The 18,757-nt window shown below is 48.3% G+C and overlaps 1 pseudogene; it reads right to left on the bottom strand.

The window, feature by feature from the left end:
- Positions 1–3,141: 3,141 nt before the first annotated feature.
- The window catches only part of LOC127346532 (ammonium transporter 3 member 2-like), a 28,575-nt pseudogene continuing 12,959 nt past the window's right edge, over positions 3,142–18,757 (bottom strand).

The following is an 18,757-nucleotide window of genomic DNA, read 5'->3' on the forward strand; positions in this document are numbered from 1 at the left end:
TTCTTGGTCGGCCTTATTTTTACTGAAATCCTTGTACCAACTTAGCAGTCTTCGCATTTGTGTTGGTAGACTCGCTTCCTGCGCAGGCTCGACGAGAGGCCCATTCAGCACATATGTAAATGCTACCTCACTTATTGGCGCATCCTCAAGGCCTAACAATGCACGAAGAGTCGTACCGAACTCGGCCGCTCTTTCTACGGCACCCGTTACAGTCATTCCCTATGCTGCCGCAGCTGCTATGATAGCGGGGTCAATTAGTTCAAAGTCCTTATCCATATCGGCTCTGAAGGACGCCGTCTTATGGGAAAGACCGGCTTCCACTATGAGCGGGGGGATGGATTGTTTATTCTGTTCCCCGAGCTGGGCAACTTGTTTCCCGCTTTTTTTACTTTCTTCTTTCTTCTCCTCCAAGGCTTTCTTCTCCTTCTCCGCCAAGGCTGTCTTCTCCGCCTTCGTTTCTTCCAATATTTCTACTTTCCTACGAAATTCACATCCATAGTCGTCTGGCAGATTCTGCTCGACTTGGGACGGTGTCGTCAAAAAATCATTAGCCCACTTCTTTTGCTTCTCAGTATATACCGGCTTGGGATCAGGCTGTTTTTTTCCTTCATATCCGCGTTCCATTTCTCATGGTGAGCAGCCGCGGCCGCGTGGTTTTCCTCGACACTAAGTTCCCAAGGTCTCGGGAGGAGAGGCTTCAGTGATGGCATTTGTACCTTTGTGGTCTTAGGTACATAAGGCTCCGGGTTAATAGTCCAGGAGCGGGTTGCCTGCTTCTGCTTCTTCGCCGGAGGTGGATTGGGGGGCGGCGTACCCTCCGGAGGCGGACTGGGGGGCGGTGGCTGCTTACCAGCCGGAGGTGGATTGGGGGGCGGCATCGGCTGACGTGAAGGAGGTGTAGGTGAACCACCACCACCACCATCACCACCACCACCGGAGGGGGTGGACTTGTTGGCCTTGGCGTCTCGCTTGGAAACACTATGTACTTCTTTTTCCATAGAATGAACTGGCGCTTGACATCTCGAAGTTTTTTCTCCCCTTCGGGTGTAGCATAGTCAATCTCCAGGTCCTCACACCCTTGGACTATGTCTTCCACCGTGACACGAGCATAGCCATCTGCAATGGGATTGTTGTGGTGGAGTGCTCCAGGCGTACAAGGTAAAGCGCTGCCCATCGCTACCTTCATGGAAATGTTCCCCACTGGATAATAAAGCTCACATTCTTTCATCTCCTTTACATCGTCCACAGGGTAGTGAGGCTCTGGTGCACGAATCTCGATTGTCGGTGCATTAGCACCAGCCGGCACCTCCGTGGAAGCCACGATGCTTCTCCGCTGCTGGCTTCCGACATCCGCTGCACGATCTTCATGCGGCCGTGCCGATCTTTCTTTTACTAGTTCATTCACAATCTGTTTCACCTCAAATAGTTCCGATGCCAACCTCCCCACAAGATCTGCATCCCGTTCCGTCTTTGTCTTACGGCTTCTATAACTGTATGTGTCATTGTCCTGGGGAAACCCTACTTTCCACGGAATGGCGCCTTTGCCTCGTACACGTCCTGGGTGTTCAGGATTCCCGAGGGTTAATGTCAGCGCGTCTCTCTGTTGAACTTGATCTTCCCCTCTTGAGCTTGGGCCATTGCGTCAATAAGGGCTTGGGTGGGAGTAAACACTTTCTTCCGGTGAACACACCTCCCTGTCTCGGGGTCTAGCTATCCCCCATGCCCGTACCACTAGCTTTCGGCCCTTGGGTCCCATCCCTCTATACCTAGAGGGATTCCTCGCGCCCTCAGGTCGTTCTCCATCTTCTCCCACTTAGGCTCCGAAAGGCGGTATCCTCCTGGCCCCATAATATGATTGTACTCTTTCTTAGCCGCATTTGCCTTTTTTTATATATTTCCTTGAAATGCTCTGATTTTCTTTTGCCTCACAAATTCTGGCCAATCATCTTTCAGTTTCTCATATTGTCCATTGAAATCCGGAGTCTTGTTCTGGTTGACATAGTCACGGGTTAAATTTTTCTTGAAGTTCCGGAATGCTTCGGCCATCTTATGAAGAGCGAACTGTTTGACTAGCCTCCTCGAATTCATCGACTTTGTTGTATTCCGGAAGTAGAATGAAATGTTCCATAAGCTTTCTCCAGCAATCGTTTTTCGTTCTCTTGTCAACAAAACTGAAACCAAGACGTGCCTTCTTTAGCTCATTCCATTCCTGGACGGTGATCGGGACGTTGTCTCTAACAACGACTCCGCATTGGTTGATAAACTTCGTGTAGTGCTTTTGGGGCTCCAGCGGCTTGCCGTGTTCACTGACAACATCGATGGTATATGTTTCTCCTTGTCTCATCGTCTTGGTTTTGCCACGCTTTGTCGTACTCGATTTTTTCGACGATCCGGCCGAGGGCTAAAAAAGAAAGAGAGTCGCACGCGTTAATACAAATATTTATTCAAATCAATAAGTTTGTATCACATGAGGCTCAATGTATATATATATACCTCGCCGGAGGTGGTTGCTACATGCAATTCGAGATCGTCGTTTGTCGAAGGTTGACCTCCATCGACAATGTCCGTTCCTTCGTCATCACATTGTTGACGACCTTCACCTTCACCGTCAAGGTTCAGATAAGAAGACACATCCTCTTCTTCATCTTCTTCGGCCGGCACATAAGGAATATCGCCTTTTATGATGCCAAATATATGTTCTTCAGCATCCGCATCATAGTTTCTCATAATCGGGTCGGCTCCATCGTCCGCCATATGTCACTCCTGAAAACATGTAGTAAAAACTAATTAATTAAGTAGAGAAGGGGGGCGGTGGCGAAAGAGCGGTGGCAAAAGGGGAGTCCGACTATGACTTGGCCACCATTATCACATCTCTTCTACATATACAGAGAGAAGGCGACGAGGGAGGCGAGAGAGGGGACGCGTATTACCAGCTCTACTGCGAGCAAAAGAGAGAGGGCGGCGGCGGGGTGCTTGCGCTGTCCAGGGGCAGCTCGGCGTCTTCTCCCGCCCTAGCTAGCAACAACCACTTGACAAAACATACCTAGCTTGAACGCAAATCATAACCATGAATAAGCAAATCAATTAGCTAGCTACTAGTACCGCATCTGATAAACTTCACTCGGAGTTGGATCTGAAAGATCAGACGGGTGCGTGCTTGGTATCATCCTCTGCTTCTCCATGCTTGGCGATGTCATGCAGCTGCAGCTTGCCGTCCCCCCAGAGCGCGTACGCCTCCTCGCCGTGCACGGCGTCGTCCCCTACGGCGAGCTTCTCGTCCGACATCCGCAACGGCACGACGAGCCCGATGAGCACGCAGATAACGGAGGTGACCACCACGTTCCACCCGACCACGAAGAGCACTCCGGCGATCTGCTTCACTGGTAGAAAAAGAGGCTTCCGTCCAGCCCCATTAGTCGCGAAACTGTAGGAACCGCGACTAGTGAAGTCTTTAGTCGCGGTTCGGTAGGAGAACCGCGACCAAAGGCCTGGGCCCAGGGCGCTCGGTGGCCAGCTGGTGCACGTGAGGGGCTTTAGTCGTGGTTGGCCAGGCCAACCGCGACTAAAGGTGCCCAAAGGTCTTTAGTAACCTTTAGTCGCGGTTGGCCAGGCCAACCGCCACTAAAGCTCCTCCCCTATATATACCAGTTCAGCACACTCACTTAGCCATTTGGTGCCACTTCTCTTCACAAACTTCACAAGGGGGTGTTAGGTTTGCTTTTGGCTCCTCTTATGCACACAAAGTGTTTGATGAAATGCCCCAAGAGCATGAAACAAACATGATATGAAGTGTCGGAGCCACACTTGAGCTTCCTCATTTATTTTTTCCTCCTCGATCGCGGTTAGCAAGTTGAACCTTTCATATGTGTCATTGATAAAATATGCATGTGTGTAGTTTATTGTTTAATTTCTATTGTTTATAGTTAGTTAGTTTAACAAATGCATGATGGTTAATTATATATTTTATATTATAATAATGCAGATGAATCGGCAATGGATGTACGGTAACCGACTCTCCGGCGAGTTCACTACGGGTTTGAAAGATTTCCTCGTAGTGGCTAATGCGAACAAGCAGAAGGGTTTTGTTATCTGTCCATGTGTTGACTGTAAGAATCAGAAGGGTTACTCTTCCTCAAGAGAAGTTCACATGCACCTGCTTCGTCACGGTTTCATGCCAAGCTATAATTGTTGGACCAAGCATGGAGAAAGAGGGGTTATAATGGAAGAAGATGAAGAAGGGGATGATTTCATCGATGAAAGCTATCTTGCTCATTTCGGTGATACTTTCATGGAGGATGCTGAAGGTGAAGGGGAAGGTGAAGGTGAAGAAGAGGCACGTGATGAGCCCGTTGATGATCTTGGTCGGACCATTGCTGATGCACGGAGACGCTGCAAAACTGAAAAGGAGAGGGAGAATTTGGATCGCATGTTAGAGGATCACAGAAAGTCGCTGTACCCCGGATGCGATGATGGTCTGAAAAAGCTGGGCTGCACACTGGATTTGCTGAAATGGAAGGCACAGGCAGGTGTAGCTGACTCGGCATTTGAAAACTTGCTGAAAATATTGAAGAATATGTTTCCAAAGAATAACGAGTTGCCTGCCACTACGTACGAAGGAAAGAAGGTTGTCTGCCCTCTAGGTTTAGAGGTTCTGAAGATACATGCATGCATCAACGACGGCATCCTCTACCGCGGTGAATACGAAAATTTGAATGAATGCCCGGTATGCACTACATTGCGTTATAAGATCAGAGGCGATGACCCTAGTGACGATGTTGAGGGCGAGAAACCCAGGAAGAGGGTTCCCGCCAAGGTGATGTGGTATGCTCCTATAATACCACGGTTGAAACGTCTGTTCAGGAACAAAGGGCATGCCAAGTTGTTGCGATGGCACAAAGAGGACCGTAAGTCGGACGGGGAGTTGAGACACCCCGCAGATGGAACGCAATGGAGAAAGATCGACAGAGAGTTCAAAGATTTTGCAGCTGACGCAAGGAACATAAGATTTGGTCTAAGTACAGATGGCATGAATCCTTTTGGCGAGCAGAGCTCCAGCCATAGCACCTGACCCGTGACTCTATGCATCTACAACCTTCCTCCTTGGTTGTGCATGAAGCGGAAGTTCATTATGATGCCAGTGCTCATCCAAGGTCCGAAGCAACCCGGCAACGACATCGATGTGTACCTAAGGCCATTAGTTGATGAACTTTTACAGCTGTGGGGCAGACCTGGTGTCCGTGTGTGGGATGAGCACAAAGAAGAGGAATTTGACCTACGAGCGTTGCTTTTCGTAACCATCAACGATTGGCCTGCTCTTAGTAACCTTTCGGGACTGTCAAATAAGGGATACAATGCATGCACGCACTGCTTACATGAGACTGAAAGTGTACATTTGCCAAATTGTAAGAAGAACGTGTACCTTGGGCATCGTCGATTTCTTCCGAAAATTCATCCAGTAAGAAAGAAAGGCAAGCATTACAATGGCAAGGCAGATCACCGGCCGAAGCTTGCGGAACACACTGGTGCTGAGGTATTTGATATGGTCAAGGATTTGAAAGTCATCTTTGGAAAGGGTCCTAGCGGACAATCAGTTCAGAAGGGAGCTGACGGGCACGCAGCCATGTGGAAGAAGAAATCTATATTCTGGGAGCTAGAATATTGGAAAGTCCTAGATGTCCGCTCTGCAATCGACGTGATGCACGTTACGAAGAATATTTGCGTGAACCTCCTAAGCTTCTTGGGCGTGTATGGGAAGACAAATGATACAAAGGAAGCACGGCAGGACCAGCAACGTTTGAAAGACCCTGATGACCGGCATCCGGAATGGTTTCAAGGTCGTGCCAGCTACGCTCTGACCAAAGAAGAGAAGGTCATCTTTTTTGAATGCCTGAGCAGTATGAAGGTCCCGTCTGGATTCTCGTCCAATATAAAGGGAATAATAAACATGGCGGAGAAAAAGTTCCAAAACCTGAAGTCTCACGACTGCCACGTGATTATGACGCAATTGCTTCCGATTGCTTTGAGGGGGCTCCTGCCGGAAAATGTTCGAGTAGCCATTGTGAAGCTATGTGCATTCCTCAATGCAATCTCTCAGAAGGTAATCAATCCAGAAGTTCTACCACGGTTACAGAACGATGTGGTCCAATGTCTTGTCAGTTTCGAGTTGGTGTTCCCGCCATCCTTCTTCAATATTATGACGCACCTCCTGGTTCACCTAGTCGAAGAGATTTCCATTCTCGGTCCTGTATTTCTACACAATATGTTCCCCTTCGAGAGGTTCATGGGAGTATTAAAGAAATATGTTCGTAACCAAGCTAGCCCAGAAGGAAGCATCGCCAAGGGCTATGGAAATGAGGAGGTAATTGAGTTTTGTGTTGACTTTGTTCCTGACCTTAAGCCGATTGGTCTTCCTCGATCGCGGCACGAGGGGAGACTAAGTGGAAAAGGCACGATCGGAAGGAAATCAACGATATGTACGGACGGCCATTCTCTGACTGAAGCACACCACACAGTTCTGACCAATTCCAGCTTGGTGGCTCCGTACTTTGAGAAACACAAGAATATTTTACGCTCGGACAACCCGGGGAAGCCTGAATCCTGGATTAGGAAGGCCCACATGGAGACTTTCGGCAGTTGGTTGAGAAAAAATTTAATGAATGACGATCATGTTGTAGATCAGCTATACATGTTGGCCAAGACACCATCTTCGACTATAACGACTTTCCAAGGGTACGAGATAAATGGGAATACATTTTACACGATCGCCCAAGATAAAAAGAGCACCAACCAAAACAGTGGTGTCCGCTTTGATGCAGCAACCGAGAATGGGCAAAAGGTCACATATTATGGTTACATAGAGGAGATATGGGAACTTGACTATGGACCCTCCTTTAAGGTCCCTTTGTTCCGGTGCAAATGGTTCAAGCTAACATGAGGTGGTGTAAAGGTGGACCAGCAATACGGAATGACAATGGTGGATTTCAACAATCTTGGTTACCTTGACGAACCATTCGTCCTAGCGAAAGATGTCGCTCAGGTTTTCTATGTGAAGGACATGAGTAGCAAACCGAGGAAATGGAAAGATAAAAAAACAATCAGTACATCATGCGATGATCCAAAGCGCCACATTGTTCTTTCAGGGAAAAGAAACATCGTGGGAGTGGAGGACAAGACAGACATGTCAGAAGATTATAATATGTTTGCTGAAATTCCGCCCTTCAAAGTGAACACCGACCCAAGCATTAAGTTAAATGATGAGGATGCTCCATGAATACGGCACAATCGTAAGCAAGCAGGGACACAAGGGAAGAAATGATGTGTAATAATTTTTTGTACCAAACTTTATTGAATGGATCATGTGAATTATATTACCCGTGATGTGTTTGGTGTCCATTTTCGAATGATTCGAGATACCACTGATGATACATGAAATTTGGAGTGATTTAGTCATACTCCTGCCTAGGCGTATAATATGCATACTCGTAGTCTTCATAGCCGCCGCCGTTGTACTGGTAGTCGTCGCCTTCTAAGTTGCCGCCGTCGTCGTTGTTGATGTCGTCGCTGTCGTCGGGCGGCGCTCGTGGCTCGAACTGAGGGTAGCGCAGGCGGGGGATATCGCCGGCCGTGATGTAGTCCATGACGCTCTGCAGAGTCCGGCCGTACCACCATAGCCGACGGCCGGCCTCGTCGAAGTTCCCAGGAGGCAGACCGTCCTCCTCATACCTGGCGAGCGCCCTCTCACGCCGATTGATGAAGAAGGCGTCCCAAGTATGCTGGCTATCGGGATGCCAGCGGGGAATCATCCGCTGCTCCGGCGTGAGGTCGAGGTAGTAGTGGTTCGTGATGGCCGCCCGGCGCGCAGTACCCTGAGGGACGGGAGGGACCGGCACGCCGCCGGCGCTTAGGCTCCAGCCGGCGGGAACGCGGTAGCCCGGTGGGCAAAGGTAGTTCGAGGCGCAAAGCTCCTCCACCGGCTGGTAGGTTAGAGTGGGTGCGGTGGAAGCCATGAGAGAGTGATGAGAGATTGTAGAGATGTGATAATGCTGGCCAAGCCGGGCTACATATATGTAGTGACAAATGGCGGGAAAAATGGGAGCGGGAAGACAGGAGGCGGGAAGAAAGTGGCGGGAAGAAAGCGGCGGGAAGAAAGTGGCGGGAAGAAAGAGGCGGGAAGAAAGTGGCGGGAAGAAAGAGGCGGGAAAGAACTGGCGGGAAGACAGGCCGAGGAGAACTTTGAATTGAATTTTTTTGATATACTATTTGTATTTTTAACATTTTGAATTGAAATAGTTTTATTTTCTGATTTTTTTGATATATTATTTGTATTTTTAACATTTTGAATTGAATTAGCTTTACTTTTCTTAATTTTTTGATATATTATTTGTATTTTTAACATTTTGAATTGAATTAGTTTTACTTTTCTTAATTTTTTGATATACTATTTGTATTTTTAACATTTTGAATTGAATTAGGTTTATTTTTCTGATTTTTTTGATATACTATTTGTATTTTTAACATTTTGAATTGAAATAGTTTTATTTTCTGATTTTTTTGATATATTATTTGTATTTTTAACATTTTGAATTGAATTAGTTTTACTTTTCTTAATTTTTTGATATACTATTTGTATTTTTAACATTTTGAATTGAATTAGGTTTATTTTTCTGATTTTTTTGATATACTATTTGTATTTTTAACATTTTGAATTGAAATAGTTTTATTTTCTGATTTTTTTGATATATTATTTGTATTTTTAACATTTTGAATTGAAATAGTTTTACTTTTCTTAATTTTTTGATATATTATTTATATTTTTAACATTTGAATTGAATTAGTTTTACTTTTCTTAATTCTTTGATATACTATTTGTATTTTTAACAATTTGAAAAAAAAGTATTTTGAAAAATACCTTTAGTCGCGGTTGGCCTCCCCAACCGTGACTAAAGGGTTTTCTCCGCGGGAAACGAAATTCGGGCGAAAAAACCCTTTAGTCGCGGTTGGGGTGGCCAACCGCGACTAAAGGGTCTCCCTATAAAATCGCGTAGGCGCGAACGGCCGCGCCATTCTCTTCATCTCCGCTAGTTACAGAGACGATCCACGCCGCCGCGCCCGAAGCTACGCCGCCCGCCGCGCCCTCGACGCCGTGTCGCCGCCACGCCCTTGATGCCGTGTCGCCGCCGCGCCCTCGACGCCGTCCTCGCCGCACCCTCTCGCCGACCGCCGCTGCGCCCTCGTCGTCGTCGCCACCGAAGCCCCCTCGCCGCGGAGTATGTGTTGCGCCCGCTCATCCCCGCCGGCGCCGCTCTTCCCTGGCGTCGGATCTTCCCGCCGGCCAGCCGCCGCGCCGCAGGCGCTCAGCTTCCCCGCTGGCGCCGCCGCCAGTATACGGGCGCGTGCGCTCCACACGCAGAGAGGGAGGGGCGTGCGCCACAGTACACGGGCGGTCGGCGCCCATCTCTCAATTTTTTTTGTTTTTTTTACTTAACAAAAATTGAAACTTAACAATAAGATTGTGTAAAAAAAACTAAAATTTGACTTGAAAAAACTAAAAAATCTCCCTCATTTCTTTTTTACTTAATAAAAATTGACTTAATAAAAATAAACTAAAATTTTGACTTAATAAAAATTGACTTAATAAATTTTTTGACTTAATAAAAATTGACTTAATAAATTTTTTGACTTAATAAAAATTGACTTAATAAATGTTATACTTTGACTTAATAAAATGTTATACTTTGACTTAATAAAAATTTTGACTTAATAAAATTTTGACTTAATAAAAATTGACTTAATAAAAATTTCACTTTGAAGATTTATGCTTTTTAGACTTTGTTTTATATTTGATGGAGTATTATATATGTTATACTACCTCTATTCATAAAAATGTAACGCCGTCAACGCGCCAACGCCAACGCGCTCGTCCTCGCCTCCCTCTTCCGCGACACCCTCTCCCACCCCTTCCTCGCCCCCTCCTTTTGCCACCGCCCTTTCGCCACCGCCACCGGTTTCTCGGTCACTTTTAAATAACTTAACAAAAGTTTGTCACTTTTAAAATAATAAAAATAACTTAACCACCGCGCGTATACGGAGGGGGCAGCGCTCGTCGCCCCCTCCATATACGCGCGGTGTTTTTTTTTGGGATCGAGAGGGGGCGGCGAGGGTTATGTGTCCTCGGCACCGCCACCGCCCTTTCGCCACCGCTCTTTCGCCACCGCCACCGGTCTCTCGGTCACGCGGTCACTGCGTCCCCCCTCTCGCCTCCCTCGTCGCCCTCTCTCTTTATATGTAGAAGAGATGTGATAATGCTGGCATATACACAATTAATTTGTTTTTACTACATGTTTTCAGGACTGACATATGGCGGACGATAGAGCTGACCCGATTATGGACAACTATGATCCGGACGGTGAAGCCCATATGTTCGGCATCATAAACGGTGATATTATATATGTGCCGACCGGACAAGAAGAAGATGATATCTCTTCTTATCTGAACCTTGACGGTGAAGATGAAGGGCGCCGTCAGCAAGATGATGCCGAACAAACGTCGATAAACGACGATCTTCAAATGGAAGTAGCAACCACCTCCGGCGCCGAGGTATATATATACATTGAGCCTCTGGTGATACAAACTAACTGATTTGAATAAATATGTGTGTACTAACGCGCGCGACTCTCTTTCTTATTTTAGCCCTCGGCCGGATCGTCAAAACAATCGAGTACGTCGTCAAAGCGTGGCGCAACCAAGACGATGAAACAAGGAGAAACATGCACCATCGAGGTTGTCGACAGTGCAACCGGCAGGCCGCTGGAGCCCCGCAAGAACGCCACCAAGTTGTCAGCCAATGCGGAGCCGTTGTTAGAGACAACATCCCGATCACCGTCCAGGAGTGGAATCAGCCAAAGAAGGCACGTGTTGGTTTCAGTTTTGTCGAGAAGAGAACAAAAAAAGATTGCTTCAAGAAGCTTATGGAACATTTCGTTCTACCTCCGGAATACAACAAATTCGATGAGGAGGGTAACAAGATTGAGGAAAACAAGGAGAGGAGGAGGCTAGTCAAACAGTTCGCTCTTCATAAGATGGCCGACGCATTCCGGAAATTCAAGCAAAATCTAGCCCATGACTTTGTCAAGCAGAACAAGACTCCGGATTTCAAAGGACAATATGAGAAACTGAAACATGATTGGCCAGAATTTGTGAAGCAAAAGAAATCGGAGCAGTTCATTCAAATATCGAAAAAAATAAGGAAAATGCGGCTAAGAAGGAGTACAATCATATTATGGGGCCAGGAGGGTATCGCCTTTGGGAGCCTAGGTGGGAGAAGATGGAAAACGAGCTGAGGGCGCGAGGAATCCGTCCAGGTACGGAGGGATGGGACACAAGGGCCAAAAGCTGGTGGTACGGGCATGGGGGAACGCTGAACCTGGAGACAGGGGAGTGTGTTTACCGGGGCAAAATAATCAAACCCACCCAAGCCCTTATTGACGCAATGAGGGATGCTCAAGAGGGGAAGATCAAGTTCAACAGAGAGAACGACGCGCTGACAAAAGCCCTCGGGAATCCTGAACACGGAGGACGTGTACGAGGCATGGGGCACATTCCGTGGAAAATAGGGTTCCCCCAGAACGATGACCCGTACGGTTACAGAAGCCGTAAGAGAAAAATGGATCGGGAAGCAGATGTTGTGGCGCGGTTGGCATCGGAAATGGATGTGATGAAGAAAATCGTGAGTGTACTAGTAGCCGAAAGAGATGCAGCTCGGGCGCAGCATGAAGATCATCCAGTGGATCTCGGAAGCCAGCAGCGGAGAAGCAGCGTGGCTTCCACGGAGGCCCCACCGGCTGGTGCAGATGCACCGACGATCGAAATTACTGCACCGGAGCCTCCTCGCTACCCCGTGGACGATATAAAGGAGATGAAAGAATGTCATCTGTATTATCCTATCGGGAACATGTCCATGAAGGTAGCCATCGGTAGTGCTTTACCATGTTTACCTGGAGCACTCCACCACAACAACCCCATTCAAGATGGCTATGCTCGTGTCACGGTGGAGGACATAGTCCTAGGGTTTGAGGACCTGGAGATTGACATTGCTACACCTGAACAGGAGAAAAGACTTGGAGATGTCAAGCGCCAGTTCATTCTATGGCAAAAGAAGTTTATCAAGTTTCCAGGCGAGGCGCCAAGGACAACAAGTCCACCCCCCTATGGTGGTGGTGGTGGCGGTGGCGGTGGTGGTGGTGGTGGTGGTGGCGGTTCACCTACACCTCCGTCACGTCAGCCGACGCCCCCCCAGTCCACAACGTCCGGCGGGTGATCAGACGCCGCCCCCCAGTCCACAACCCGGACCCTTATGTACCTAAGACCACAAAGGTACCGGAGCCATCACTGAAGCCTCTCCCCACAAGGCCTTGGGAACGTAGTGCCGAGGAACTCGACGCGGCCGCGGCTGCTGATTATGAGAAATGGAAGGCGGACTACAAGAAGAAAAGAGAGCCCGAGCCCAAGCCAGTATTTTCTGATGAGCAAAAGAAGTGGGCTAAGTCATTTTTGAGCACACCGTCCCAAGCCGCGAAGAATCTGCCTGACGACTATGCACGTGAACTTCGTAGGCAGGCACTCATGTTGAAGGAGAAGAAAGAGCGGGCGGAGAACCAGGAGAACAAAGCCTTGGAGGAGGCCGAGAAAACGGAATTAGAAAGTAAAATAAGCGGGAAACGAGTTACCCAGCTCGGGGAACAAAGTAAACAATCGATTGCCCCGCTTATAGTGAAAGCCGCCGGTCCGGATGACCCCGATATCATAGCAGCTACGGCAGCACATGGATTGACTGTAACGAGTGCCAGAGAACAAGTGGCCAACTTAGGTATTACTCTTCGTGAACTGTTAGGCCTTGATGAGGCGCCAGTGAAGGAGGTAGTAATTACATATGTGAAGAATGGGCCTCTCGTCGAGCCTGCGCAGGAAGAGGATCTACCTCCACAAATGAAAGGTCTGCTGAAATGGTACAAGGGTTACATAAAAAATAAAAACGCCAAAGAATATATTTATGCGGAAGTTAGACATGAGCATCACTTCAAACATTACTATGTACAAATTCATCTGAGTGAATTGTTCCAGCTTTTCAATCTGCGCGAGCTCGACAAATCTATCATCAGTTGCTACATTCTGTAAGTGATTTATTTCTACCCCATCTCGTTCATATTGTCTGCACTATATATATGTCCTAACTATATTGTTGTGTCCGCTATTATACATGCAGAATGAAGATTAAGGAATGCAGAGTAAGGAACATCCATGATGTTGGGTTCATTGACCCACACATCGTTAATGGATATGTGTTGGAGCATCACCCTGCCGACATGGAGGCAGACCTGTGGCAGTTTCTTACAAAGCAGGAACTCAAAAGTGATATTCTATTTCCTTACCATTTTGGGTGAGTGTTTCTGTCTTGAGCACATTCTCTTTTGTTTACTCCATGCATGGTATGTGGCCGGCTAATCGATGAGTTATGTATGACGTACTGTGCATGTATCGTGTCCGCAGGTTCCACTGGATTCTGCTAGTAATTAAAGTTGACACCTCAGAATGTCTCGTCCACGACTCTCTGAATATGGATCCAAAGCTTTGGGTCGGCATGAGAAGAATGATGCAGAAGTAATTATTTTCATTCATTTGCGCTCTATATCGATCGGCCTATTTAGTTCATTTCCTAAGCTTCAAGTAACTAATAACTCTCTTGTTCATTTAATTTTCTTTGCCTCGTAGGATTTGAACACGGTTCGTAGATAGAAAGGTCGGTGAATTCAAAAAAGAGCTAGAATTCAAAAGGTCAAAGGCTAAGAATGGTGGGGATATTCAGCCAGCGGGGACCAATCTATGTGGATACTATGTCTGTGAGATGATCCGGAGATACACCTCTGAGCGGGTTGCGAGTGATACCAATGCTCAAAGGAATAACCTCCGGATGATGCTTAGTCCAGAAGCTCGCTTCCTACCACTTCAAAAGGAACTAGCTGGATGGTTCAGGAGGGAAGTCCTCCATCCTAAAGGAGAACACCATTACGAGGACGTAGAACTTTATATGCATTAAATTATGTATGGAAACTTGTTCAAAATTGTATATGGTCATCCGATGATATTGAATATATATTGTATATTCCTCTTGAATTCTTTTTCGTTCTAATTTCAAATTTGTTTGAAATTGTACATTCATATGCATGTATGTAGTACCGTAGAATATGTGAAACTCCTTCAAAATTAAAATAAAGCACAAAAGAAATAAAACAATACAAATTAAACAGAAAACTGGTTTAGGGGGGGGGGGGCTAAAACCCTAAACCTGCGGCGGCCTTTAGTCGCGGTTGGCCAGAAGAACCGCGACTAAAGGTCCTCCGCCCCGACGGCCGCCTGGCGCCCACGTGGACGGGCCTTTAGTCGCGGTTCGTAAGCAACCGCGACTAAAGGGGGGGGGGGGGGGGGGCTTTAGTCGCGCTTATTTGGTCGCGGTTGCGCAACCGCGACTAATGGCAGTTGCGAACCGCGACCAAAGGCCCTTTTGCCATCAGTGCTTCCAGAGCTGCGCGCCGCCGCCGCAGTATAAGGCCCCCCGCGAGTTGGTGACCGGCAGGAAGAGGTTGCAGAGGGTCGGCTCCGCGAAGAGGCCCGTGAGCACACCGCCGAGGAGCCCCGCGACGCCGTGGGTGTGGATCACGCCCAGTGTGTCGTCCACGCGCTGCAAGAGCTTGGAGCGCTTGTGGACGACCATCATCGTGTACCACGGCACTCTGCCGGCCAAAGCGCCCATTACCAGCGCCGCCCACCCCTGCACCACACCTGTATCAACGTAAAAAATTTAAGGGCAATTTTGCTGTACTTTGTTTTTGACGATTACTCTGACTAAAGATGCTCCGCCGCCTCCACCAACAAAATGCAATTTGAGCCTCGGCCAACAAAATGCAATTTGTACGACAATTTCATACGACACCTCACATGTCATCACATGGCAGAACGTGGACCATGCATGATAATGTTGGCCTGCAGTCTTGTCGTACAAAGATCGTAGCAAATTGATCGTACACACAGCATTTCCGATTTGAGAGCGCGCATCATCTCTACCACCTTGGGCTCTACTTCTTGGGGGATATGGACGCCTCCTAAATGCAATTATTTTGCTTGGTTGGTAATGCAAAATATAATGTGAACAGTGTATTGATTGGCCCGGCGGCATGGCAAAATTGTGCCAATTACCCTATTTACAATCAAGTTTAAGAATCGGTGTCTCACCTTCTCTTCAAGTGTTGCTACTCGTTTCGCATTTGGAAAGCTATCCTCTCTTGGCTTGGACAACATGATATTGTTATATCTCTTTGGGCAAATGAATCTAATATTCTAATTTGAAAGGTTGGTGGATGGAGATGGCTCTGGGTCATGTTGGAAAGAGAGAAACAAGAGAGCGGTCAACATACAAATCGCGAGAAAAAGAAATAAACACGCGTAGAGAAAACGTTTCGTCCTGCCCGCTCCCGCGAGCGGCAGGGCGGAACCCTAATCTCCGCTTCGTCCCCACCCCTCCCTCCGCCTCCTCCCTCCCTCGCCGCCGCCGGAGGGCGTCTTCGGGCAAAGCCCCGGGGCGCCGGCGGCGGCGGGGCCCCCTCTCCCCCTCGTCTGGCGGTGGCGGCGCGGGCCGGCGCGGTCGGCAGGGGCGACGTCTCTGCGCTGGAGGCATCGGCGCCCGCCAGGTGCGAGGTCTGCGTGGTTCCGGCGGGATGGAGGCGCGGCTGGCTCCTGGCTGGCGCGTCCCGACGCCGGCGCGGCCGTGGCCAGGGGTGGCGGCGGCGGGCGTAGATCTGGGACGGCGGGCCTAAGTCTGGGCCGGGCGTGGTCTGGCTCGGGCTGGGTTGTCCTGAAGGGTCCCGTCCAGGGGCAGCCGGGTGTTGCCCTGTGCCCCCGACGGCAGAGGAGGGTGCGGGTCGAGGCCGTCGCTGCGGTTTGGCGGGCTGGCAGTGCTCATGCGTCCTCTATTTTCGATCTTGGTAGGGACCAAGATGTCATTTCTGGTTTGCTCCGGCCGGAGAATGGCGGGGTTTGGTGGTTGGGAGGGGGTGCTCCATTGGTGCGGTGGCGGTCGCCGTCACCGCCTTCCCGTTTCCCTCCGGCCACCCTTGACCACCGGGGGACGGTTTGTCTCGGTTTTGTTCCTGCAGGTCTGGTGTGGCACCACTGGACGCCTTGTCCTACAGGGACGCTTGCGAGCTCGATGGGGTGTTTGCGAAAGCAATGCAAGGCGTTTGCCATTGCCGGCGATGATGACGTCCTTGGACGCCGTTAACCTTCTTGGAGGCGTGGCCATGACACTCATCTTGTCGCCGGTTGCCTGCCCCTGGGTTTTGTTTGCTACCCTAGTTACTAGCGATCCTCCGAGCTCCTCCTCGAAGCCCCTTTCGTTGAGGCCATGCGTCAGGCAGTACCCGGCTTCATATAGACGGTGTGTCTCCCCTTTGTGCGACCATTCCCGAGCCTAGGGTGGCTGTATGTGGGTGCGTCGTGGCAGGAGGCACCCCGGTGTTCCTCAGCAGCTGGTGGTTTGTCGTGATGGCATGCGCTGAGACTTAGGAGTTCTCTTGGGGTGGGTGCCAAAGCTCCCGCGAAAGCACTGCACAGCTGGTCTGTGCCGACAACGATGACGCTCGCGAGCGCCATTTTCCTTCCTGGAGGCGCTGTCATGAAGTTTCCCCCTTCGAGCTCTAGAGGTTCGCCGGCTTCACTAGCGTAGTTAACTAGCTCTCGGGGTGTTGGTGGTCCTCTGTTCGACATGCTGCTCAGTGCCCTGCATGGTTTCAGATCCGCGGAGTGGCGTCTCGGGGAGCCGCCGGTGTTTTGCTGAAGTCTTGGGCGTTCTCGGAGAACCTGTAGTTTAGGGCCTTGCCCTGGCCTGTTCCTTTGTTGTAGGCTTTAGCTCTTCACCACCTGGGCTTGTATCTCTAGCCGGTGTCCCCAGTTTTTTCTTTTTTCTTCTTTTTCTTTGTTGCGTGCTACCTTGTACTCCTGGCCGGTTGATGGCTTTGTTAATTCAAAGCTGGGCTCGTCGAGCCTTCTGTTTAAAACATACTTATCACGAAGATCAAGGAGGAGGCTAGATTGTGGAGCATCGTCGGAGCAAAACATGTGAGTAATGTAATGTTGAGAGAATAGACTTCTCATTGAAGACCTAGAACTTGTCCTAACCATTTGTTCTAAACCTTCTTCTTAGTTAATAAAATGTCAAACCTTTTGCCGTGTTACAAAAAAATAAAAATAAAATACTCTGCTATACTTTTTATTCTTATTTTCAGACTAAACAAACTGCTTCGCTTTACTCGAGACTTTGACTTGAGATGGTACTGGCATGTCTGGGCGAAGGACGAAAAAATTCTAAGGTAGGGCGAACTTTGAATGATGCAAATACCAAATAGTCCTAAAAAGTAGTAATATCTCAATACAATAAAAAAATTGACTATAAGTATAACCTAAAAAATCATACCAATAATGCTAAGTCAACGGCAAAGCTTTACATATTCTTAAAAAATATGATGTAATTCAAATAATCAAGACGTTTGATTATACCTCGTTCGATGCGGAACTCGATTTTGATTATTTTTGTTGCTAGAAAATTCCTTTCAATTGTTGATGTCGTCACAGGTAAACCCTATGTCATCTTAATGAAGTAATAATGTGGTCGGAGAAAGTATTACATGTCTTTAAAATATCTAAAACTTCAATTCTACAAGTATGTATAATGAATAACTCGAGCTTATCTTGTATATACTAGTGTACATTCAATGATAAATCTCCGTAATACAAGCAATATTATTCACATTGAATCTAGAATACGAGTTTATATTTGGAGGTAAAAATAGTCTATGTTTTTTTGTCTGTAATCGATTTTGCGCAGTGTTTTTACTGAAACACGCATAACTTTCTCATACGGAGTCCGTTTTCGATGTATGACCAGTCAAAATTTTCAGAAAAAACACGCGCATCTAAGTGTATTCACAAAAATCAAGGTAGGGCGGCCGCCCTACCTTGCCCTACTGGGAGCTCCGCCCCACGTCGACTTATGTGGCAACTAGAGATTTCTTTACATCAATATGCATCGAGATTCCACGCACTTGTCGTTGCTTCTTCACTCTCCGGCACGTGCAATATATCTTGGCAATTTTGAATTCAAGCTAGATTATGCCAACCTACCCGCTCACAGCGCGCCATGCAGATGATGATCGATGGAGATGGGAAAGATAAATGTACCTGCGGCTGGGGTAATGCATACTAGTCCGGTGATGACGGCCTGGACGGCGCCAATGACGGAGGGCTTGTGGAAGAAAGCAACGTCGAGGCAGGTCCAGACGATGAGGCTGGCCGCCGCGCAGATGTTGGTGTTGAGCACGGCCATGGAGGCGTCGACGTTCGCCGCGTAGGGGCCGCCGCCGTTGAATCCCACCCAGCCCATCCACACCAGCCCTGCCCCGGTGAGGGTGAAGAGGATGTTGTTGGGCGGGAACCTCTCCCTGTCCTCCCTGCTCCTGGGCCCGACCCAGTATCACTAGTAGAAAACCTCTCATCCATCTAAGCCATTGGTACCGGTTCCCTTACGAACCGGTACCAATGGGGCCATTTGTACCGGTTTGAGGGCTCAGGTGGGCGAGGAGCTTTGGTACCGGTTTGGGAGGGTCTTTCGTACCGGTTCGTGTTAGGAACCGGTACGAAAGGTCTTCGGCCA

The sequence above is a fragment of the Lolium perenne genome, chromosome 4 (genome assembly GCF_019359855.2).
Source record: "Lolium perenne isolate Kyuss_39 chromosome 4, Kyuss_2.0, whole genome shotgun sequence".
Taxonomy (NCBI): domain Eukaryota; kingdom Viridiplantae; phylum Streptophyta; class Magnoliopsida; order Poales; family Poaceae; genus Lolium; species Lolium perenne.